Source organism: Erigeron canadensis, chromosome 5 (assembly GCF_010389155.1).
Source record: "Erigeron canadensis isolate Cc75 chromosome 5, C_canadensis_v1, whole genome shotgun sequence".
NCBI classification, from domain to species: Eukaryota; Viridiplantae; Streptophyta; class Magnoliopsida; order Asterales; family Asteraceae; genus Erigeron; species Erigeron canadensis.
The window spans coordinates 2,841,823-2,851,872 of NC_057765.1; the positions used below are offsets into that span (position 1 = coordinate 2,841,823).

At 29.2% G+C, this 10,050-nt stretch overlaps 1 long non-coding RNA gene across 3 annotated transcripts; it reads right to left on the reverse strand.

The window, feature by feature from the left end:
* Window positions 1–5,250: 5,250 nt before the first annotated feature.
* Window positions 5,251–7,364, reverse strand: LOC122602176. Of its 3 annotated transcripts, XR_006324172.1 has the most exons (4): window positions 6,959–7,364; window positions 6,810–6,872; window positions 6,285–6,700; window positions 5,251–5,940 (listed from the first exon to the last, which is right to left on the reverse strand). It is a non-coding gene; the product is annotated as an uncharacterized LOC122602176 (long non-coding RNA). The 3 variants fall into 3 exon arrangements; XR_006324171.1 differs by having other exon boundaries at window positions 6,285–6,872; XR_006324173.1 differs by having other exon boundaries at window positions 6,285–6,872; window positions 6,954–7,364.
* Between the last annotated feature and the right edge of the window lie 2,686 nt (window positions 7,365–10,050).

The window sequence follows — 10,050 nt, forward strand, 5'->3', positions numbered from 1 at the left end:
TAAGGGGATTGTGTATATGAAAGCATTTTAAGGAGTGCTAAGATATTTTAAACATTACCAAAAATAAAGAGGGCTATTCTTTTTATAATATAATATAGATTAAGGGAGATTTTAGTGACCAATTCTCCACATACCTAATTTTCATATGTAATAAATGTAGGAGTCTCAAGTTTTGAAGATGGTGAAAGATCATATAAGTAAAATTTGTAATTAAATTACTTGTCTATTAATAGCTTTCTTTGTATTTAATAGTTTCCACCAAAAAAATCAAAAAATTATGAAAACCGAACAATTCAGATCGAAAAAAACAAAAGCTAAAAAACCAATTTTTTTTTGGTTTGATTTTCTAAAAACCGAAAGTTATAATTCAGTTTTCGGTTTATACGAAAAACTGAACCAACCAACCCGAACAAAATTATATATTGTTTATTTTATTTTATATTTGTATCATTTTATTAATTTAACAAACATAAATAAAAGATGTAGAAAAACGGTAATACTATTATTTTTATAACTTTTTATCTTTTGATTATTCTATACACCATATCCATATTAGAAATATCTTTTATTTAAATATCATAAGATATTGATGATGTAAGACTACATACTTATAAGAGTTATAACTATAACCATTTTATATAATAAAAAGATATATAAAGTTAAAATTTGAAATAACTAACAAAATAAAAATAAAAATCTGATTTTAAAAAAGATAATATAAAGTTTAGAAGTTATTTTCCATAATCATATCATTAAATTAATTATTTCTATAATTATAAAATCTACTAAATTATTTTCCATAATTAATGACCGTATTTGAATTTATTAAATTAAAATTGAATATAAAAAATAAATAAAAAAATATATGACATCAACATATTTGAACAAATAGTTTTAGAGAAATACTTATGTCATCATGAACTTCTTTTATTTATATACGAGATTCCTTAGACCGCTTCCAACGGCGCGTCACGACTGGTCACCGGTGTGTCACGACGTGACACCGTTACTTATGTAGTGTTTCCATCGTGTCACCAAAAATCATGTCTTCGTGGGGAATATGCTATGACGAAGAAGTTTGCGTTATAATATCACTCGTATTTATATTTATTTTGAGCGCCTGTTTTTTATTTTATTTATTTAACATTTATTTTTATATGTAGAAGCAATTTCTGATAGGCTTTTGTTGTCCGTTGCAATACAATTCTATGGGCTGATTATGAAAAAGAAAAGATGTCTTCAAGGTCGTGATGATGTCATCATCACTTCGTGATGATGTCAGCACGAGGCTAGTAGTTCGTGTAAGGGAGTTCAAGGCCTACGAACGAGATAGAAGCCCAACCCATGTAGCAGCCTATATATACTAGAATTAGGTTACAATTTACGTTTGAGGGTTTGAGTCTAGACAGAAATCGTCCATAGTGCACGGGGTAGAGATCTATCCCCGTGCCAGTCAGATGTATACTGATTTGGTGTAATATCCATATGATTAATGATATTCACGAGTTTTACATCTGTTCTTATCTCTTATTATTCATATAATTCGTTTTTTTATGTCCATTAATTATACAGAAACCTCAAAGTCGATTATGAATGGATTCCGCACTTTCATAGTCGAATTGGTCACGATTTGAATGGTCCAAGGTGTTTTAACATTATATCATGATAATGTTTTAGCTTTGTGCAATTCAAAGGTATAAATTGGAAGTTTGTATTGTTTTCAATCAGGGACGGATTTAGCTTACCTAAAATTTGTAGATTTATCAGAGAATATATATATTTTTTTGAACGGCAACAAAAGTATATATTAATAACTACGACCACTAGCAAATTGCTAGTGATCAGAGAATATATAATGTTTGAACAGATGAGATGAAGAGGAAATTCTGAGATTTATAACTGAATTCGTGGAAAAAGGGAAAAAAATGACTATATATTAATGGAGTCTCACAAATCTATTCAATGAAGAAGATGGACCGAACTTTCAGAAGTTGTCTTCTTATTTTATAAAACTTTACTTTACACCCTTATTATTTTTAGCTTATTAAATTACCACTTTGTAATTATTTCACTTTACGTCCCTTAAGGAATATATTAGGGTTAAGTGCATGCAAATGTAATTAACTATGGTCAAAAAGTTATTGTATACATTAACTTACACAACCTCTATTGTATGCATGAACTTTGTAAAAATGTTCAAGTCATGTAAAATGTGTACGTGGCACCTCATATGAGCTGCCACGTGCAAATTTTTGATTGGTCAATCATATTTAGTTACATTACATAAACATTTTTACTAAGTTCATGCGTACAATAGAGGTTTTGTAAGTTCATGCACACAATAACTTTTTGTCCATAGTTAATTACATTACCATGCACTTAACCCTATATATTAATACAAAGTATGTACAACAATATTATTTAGAAGCTATAATTTTAATTTTGATCAGTTTGTTTTCAAATAAGTTATGAGGATTAAGGCTACATTAAGCATTACATAACCCGTAATATATGTGCAATTTAATCTTTATATTAAATAAAAAATGATTGTTGTGACATCATCATTTCATAAATATTGTTTATTTGTCACATCCAAATTATTTCTTAATATTAAGTTTGTTTTTTTTTTAATTTACTTATGTGTCATAAACACTCTTATTCTTAAAATTTATTGCATTTTTGTTTTTGTTATTTTATAAAAAAAATTTTAAAGATATATATTTTTTAATTTTTTTTAGAGAAAAACTCTAATAAGTTATGCATTGTGTTATAAGTTTCATCGTCTAAATAATTTTATCATAACATATTTTTAATTATTCACATATTATACGAGTTAATAAACTAATTATAACTTATAAAGATATATTATTTTGAGGAGACGAGTGCTCTTAGACTATCGGAACTTCGATGGCGAAAATGCGTTTTTATAAAACTTTGATTGATATGCCCGGGTTAAACCCGGGTTAATTAATTAGTATAATAAAATACCCTTTTTACTAGTTTGAAAAAGTTAAATTTTCTTAATTTATAGTTAAACTAAATAAATAAAAGTTGTGTAATCTTTAATAAATACGAGTAATATTTTTAGAATGACATTATTAGACTAAAATTAGTATACTTTAATTCTTTATGAAAATTTTGACATAGTTAAAGTTTTTTCTTATGTGAGAGCTTATTTATTGTAAAATTAGATTCGTTTATCGTTAAATTTTGATTATATATAAATCACTTATTTAAAACTTTCAACATAAATCAACCCGACCTGACCTGATCAATTGAAACACTCATTTTTTCGATTTATATGACCGAAGAACCAGGACCTACCTAGTTCAAAAACCTAGATTCGCCACTATTAGCAATATTATCTCATACGTGTAAACTATTTTCTATGCATATGAATCTATATATAGATAGATAGATTGTGGATTCTCATGCATATATATGTCCATATAGATTATGTGATTATTTACTTTAGTTTAGTTTTTTTTAACGAGCTCTGGTACGTTATTTCATTTTCAATACAAAATTTAATACAATGTCTAAAAAAAAAGCAAAGAAACTCGATCACCCACTAACAATATGTGGAAAAACCTATTCTAAACTCCGTTTCTATCACTTGCTAATTCTTCATCTGCATCGCAAACTAGTACCCGTCGTCAAGTGGTTTTCCGGTGCTCATTTGCAATGCTTTTTTAAAAAAAATAAATGTAATGTTGTTTATTTGTTAATGAATTGTTTCTTAATAAAAACTAGTATTTCTACCCGGGCGTTGGCCTAGGAGAAAAACATAACTTTGGTGATAAAAGTTACAAAAACATTAAGCCGAAAAATAAAATTTGCGTGACAAAAGTTAAGAAAATAAAAGTTGTGGTTCAAAGTAAAGAAAATAAAACTTTGGTAATAAAATTTAGAAATCAAAAGTTATATCGTAAAAGAAAATAAAAGAAAACTTTCTGAGCAAAGTTTAAAAACAAAGTGAAAAAAAGTACAAAAGTTAATAAACTTTATATCTAAAAACAAAGTTAGTATGTTGAAAATTTAAAAAGCAAGAGCTATGTGACGAAAGGTAAAAAGGGAAATGTAAAAAAAAAAAATTGGTGGAAAGTTTAAAAAGTAAAAGTTATGTAGTAAAAAAAGAAAATAAGGGTCGTTAAGTCCGTCACCTAACAATCGTTAAGTCTGTTACCTAACCGTCATTAAGTCCGTTAATTATGTTGGATGCTTTAAAGGCTTGTACCTTATGCTAAAGGGGGAATACTTTTAGCTACAGTAACTCCCCCTCACATTCCAACTTTAGTTTTTAGTGTATATATATAATGTGTAATTTATATTTGTATGTTTTATTTAATTAAAAATAATAAAACATTGATGAAAATATAAGGAAAAATGAAGAAAATGTATCGTTGAAAATAATGTGTCATGAGATTGAGATGTAAGAAATAAGTGATCTAACGGCGAGGAATAAGTGAGAAAGAGTGTGGAGGAGGCCTTATTAATCATGTTTATAAATTTTCTAAGTATTGTTTCCTTTATTAAGACATATGGATGTGAATATTTATCTTTACATGTTTTTGTAATATAAATATAACATATAGCAAATACAAACATTAAATCAAAATTGGTTTAGTGGTCAAGACCTTACTTTCATTTGGAAAGGTCTTTGGTTCTACTCTTACTTCTCCTTTTGTTTGAATTTTTTTTTCCTTTTAAATTTCTTGAATCTACATATTTCCTCCTCCATAATTTATATACTTTGCAATTTATATTTGATGAAATGTTTTTTTTTCTCTTTACTAGAAGGGTACCCGCGCATTACAGCGGTATCTTTAGTAGAAAGGGTAGTTAAATATGGCCAACTTGGTTGCGTGAATCATGAACAAAACATAAGGGTCGTATAGAATAGAAATACCCATGCAATGTGCCTAATAACTTTAATCGATTGTAAAAATTAAACTGAAATCATTGTCCTCTACATTAACCATCCCTTATCAATATGTTTAAAGATTATAATAAAATAAAAAAAAACTTTCGTCGAGCTGCTTGATTGAGCTTTATTTTAAATGCATTGTCAAAGCATAGTTGTTCACCATCAACAATTCAACATACCATATATAGGTTGACGACACTACCTCTGTCACCAATTGTAAAGTAACTAATCACACAAACATTTAAAACAATCAATGATAAATACTAAGATACATAACCTTTTATAAAATGAAATTTTTACGACTAACAAACAACCATTTGTCATATGTCATGCGACTGCTGTTAACAACCATTTGACACATGCTAACTTGGGACACATGCATTAGCATTTAAATAGATTGCTACAAATACGGGATGGATATGCAAAATAAAACAATTGTTATGATATAAAAAAATTATTTCCAAATTTGCAAATGAGTAGTAGTTAAGCAAAGTTTGGCAAGATGAAGATCCAAAGGAAATCCTTGGCCTGCCCATGCTTGTATCCCAAGTTAAACTTTTCCTGAGCATGATTTTGAGAGCATATAAGCATCCACTACACGACCATAGTCTTGCTCATTACCATGTATATTGAAATAATAGAAGTTAAAAACAATATGTAAAAGCTCTTATATAATGAAGAGTCCTCCATATGAATGTAAAACTACTAATAACATACACTTGGTAACTAAGTGTGGTCCATGAAAATGGGATGACAACACTAACTTTGGTACACATGAAAGTATATCAAAGTTAAATTATAAGTCCTTCATGGAGCATGGGTCCAAGAGTCTAAAACGATATTACTTAAACTACAACTCAGTCATGAATAATAACCGATAAATACAAACACAATTAATAAAACAAATAAATACCAAGAATTCTTTATGAGCAAGTCATCAAGACAAACTGGTGTAGCTCCATAGCTTGTGTCCATAAGAATTTCTTGATATCATAAGCTATCTCAATTGAAGGCTGTAATATTAGGAAAAAATCATTACCAAAGTTGTTGATTAAAGTTGATGGTATTCATGTAAAACAGATTAATTTACAATATTGGATTAAACCTGATCCAACAAATACTTAACCCGGATATACAGTAAAGAACATACATCGTGATCTTTATTCGATTTTAGCAAACTGTTGCTTTTGTTTTTCTACCAAATTTGATTAAAAAAAACCAGTCAAAGTAGTGTCCCAAATCCATCCATTTAAACTCCCAGTCAGACTTTATGCTACCCAGAAAAGAAAACTATAACTGTTTATGTTCATTCATAAATATAATAGTAAAAGTATTTGAAATAAAAAAGGGGAATTACCGAATAAATTTTTTACACATTATAGTTTCTGATGATGAGTTCTCTTGATTAGATGTGTTGGTGCCCCTTTCATTACTGACATAGGTGTTTGTGCGGGAGGTAACTTGCGGTGTTAGTGGATGGCGTTGAATGGCGGTAAGGGGAGTGGTGATGGCGGCGACGACTGCTTCCACCATTTTTCCAATCGAGGTGATTGCTGGTGGGACACAGAGGTGGAAATGGTGGTGTGTGTGTGTGTGTGTATTTTATGTGATAGAGTAGTGTGTTTGAAAGAATATGCACCTTAGTGTGATTTGTTAGGGTTAGAAAATTATTATAAAGCATACGTCAATAATGCTAAAACTACAAGCGCTGATGATATCCGCTTTGAAATCCAATATATGCTAAACACTGCCAATAACAACAGATGATAACATCTGCTTTCACAAACGATGATAATATCCAAAGGAAAAACTGTAATATCAATAACCATATAAAGATTGTTGGGTGAATTAAATCTTTTTTCATATAATAACTATAACTTACTTATTCACGGAGGGCGGTTAAAGGAGGCGGTGGTTTTGGCGATTACTAGTGGTTACCCCAGATCTATAATTTAAACAAAACGAAGTAAATAAATCAATTAAAGAAATCTATATATGCCTAAAAAAGTCTTACGTGATAATTTACCAGACCTAAAAGATGCATGGTGGTGGCAATTGAAATTGATTTGGATCTCCCTGATAAAATGATGGTGGCAAGTGGTGGTAACTGCCAATTTCCAGATCCTTAGAAACGGAAGTGATACGACAAGCTATTGATCTGAACCATCGGATATGAGTGAGATGATGGCCGGAAACAGTCGGTGGTGATCTTGATAGTTGTGATGAATCCGGCGGTGGTATTTGGTGGTGATGAAGCCGCTGGATCCAGAGACCCCATATTGACTGTGGTGAAACCGGCGGCGATGGTTGTGGCTATGACACCGGATACAAATCCGGTGGTAGTTGGCGGCTGGAGTCACCGAGAGAAAAATAATACATGTGTGTGTTTTTGTTGATTCATTATGTGTGTTTTAGGTTTTGTGTGTACGCATTTTGTTTGAAGGGTAAATTTGGAACATCAGTGATAAGATGTGTAGAGGTAGTGTAATTATTGAGGGTAATTTAGATAATTTAAAGATAGAATAGTTGAAAGGGGATGGGGCACTTTGCTTATATATGTAGTATAGATATAGATAGTATAGAAGTATCGAAAATTTCTAGAATCTACATATTGCCTCCTCCACAATTTATATACTTTACAATTTTATATTTGATGAAATGTATATATAAATCTTGGTCACTTTTCTTTTCTTTGTTCTTATATAAAACTTTTTGAGTTTAAATTTTTTTTTTTTTTATAACCTTTTGTTTTACTTTTGGTTTAGATATGATATTTTGTTTTTCCTATTGTTTTTTCTTAATAACATTTTGTGTTCTTATAGATATCTTTTGTACTTTTTTAGTTTTCTAACCTCTCTTTTTCAATAATGTTTTTTTATTTTGTTTTGATGTATCTTTTTAGCAATATATTTGTAAAACGTTGTTTCCCATATATTTGATAATTTTTTTAAATTCGTTTTGTTGCATTTTTTTGTTTCTTTGGGGGCTTGAATAACCTGCATATGAACTATAAACAACCCGAAAAAAGACATATACTTTGGAGTGGCAACATTAAAACATGGTTGGGGGGAGTGTTAAAACAATATGGTTTATGAAATTATTAATACGAAAGTAAAAACATTTACTCTTTTGTGTTTATGCTATTGCCTTTAAAAAGCACATGTAAAAACGATAATTGTATCCCCGCGTTATATGTGGAGTCTGAAATATGAAATTCCGTGACAATATCTTAACCATTTCATTTTTCAACGTTCTTTTGCTTTATCTCACTTTTCATAATTTTTCCAACAAAATCGAATGTCACAAAATGAATAGATATCTTTTATTTATATGCTCGTTAAAAAGCTCATACACCATTTTTAAAAGGTTATAAAAAATATATAATACATTTTACTTTAGAAGTTCTACCATATTTAAGGTATATTCTATAATGAAGTAAAATACAAAATGGTCCCTATCTTAGTTAACCCTATAAATTAGTGTTAAATTTATTTCTATGTTTTGTTAGTTCTATGGTTGAATAGATGATATTATTGGCTTAATATAACCAACTAGATTATTATTAAACTGAGTTGGAGAAAATGAGAATTTTGTTAAAACAAACACAAAAGTAAAATAATGAAATTAAAGAGACGATTAGTGAAATTGGAATGAGATAGACTAGATGGATTCAATGACTTTGTATGCGTATATACTACTAGTTAACTTAAAGGAAATAGATACAGTCAAATTGTCCAACATCCCAATTAGTAATTACTTATACAAAGTATATATATTTTCATTAAATTAGTAGGCAAACACATCAATTTAATAGAAAGACATTTATTTGACACACTTTAACTAACTATTATCGAGAATATACGTTTTCATTAATAACTTATAATTTGTTTACTAAAATAAAAAGTAAATTACAATTTAACTTAAAATTAACTTTTTAAAGGTAATAGTGAACATAATTTTTTTCAAAGTCACATATCTAAAAAAGACTTGAACAAAACAACTTTTCTGTATTTCAGAGGAGAAAAACCTACAAAACAAACATAGACTTTGTTAAATAATAAAAGTATAAACATTCTTTATCATTATCATGAACAATATCCTATATCTAAAAAAAGATATAAGGATGAAGAAGAATACGAGCAATGTCTTGGATGATGATGATGATGATCGGGTAGACGTTTTCAACTATATGTGGTGGTAATGGTAGTTGGTGGTGGTCTTGGTGGTGGTGTGATGTTTATGTACGGTGATAAGAAATTGAAAGAAGTGAATTGGTGATCTTATGTAGAGACAAAGATATAATGTGGAATAGCTGGACATCATTAATACGTGATATGAAGATACTTATAGAAACTTAATCTGTTAGTGTAGAGTAGTTAGACATTACTAATATGTGAATTGTGATGTCAAGATAGTTACAAAAATTTAATATCATTAATATAAAATAGTTAGACATCACCAAATATGTGATGAGAAGATAGTTCAAAAAACTTAGAGAAAATGTTACAAATAATCCATGTGGTTAGTCATATTCGCATTTTGCCTTCTCTATTTTTTTTTCGTTGTAACTGGTTCCTGTCCTTTTCGTTTTCGTTGCTAGAAAACCCCTGACATTAACTTCTGTTAAATTTAGCCGTTAAATGTCTCATGTGCAATGCTATTGCACATGAGGGTATATTGGTCTTTTGGAGTATAACCTTTCACTCATCTCTATCAATCTTCCATCATCATCATCTTCATAATCATACATCCTAAATAATAATAATAATAATAATAATAATAATAATAATAATAATAATAATAATAACAATAATAATAATAATAATGTTGTGAATTGAAGAAAGCAAACAAACCTACAATCTAGCATTAGAAACTTTTCGTATATTTTTGAGAGTTAAAACCTCCCAATTTTGATGGTGAAACGCCTTATACAGCCTCCATGTTGCCTTCGGTGATGTTATATTCACAAACCCATTTCCCACATTACACTTGTTTCTGCCAATACACCCCCTTCATATTTCATATAGTAATTATTATATTCGCACTTTGTGAAATCTTTTAAACAACTTTTTATGTTACACCCCCAACTTGTTTCTGCCAAAACCCATCCGCCGGAAAAAGCC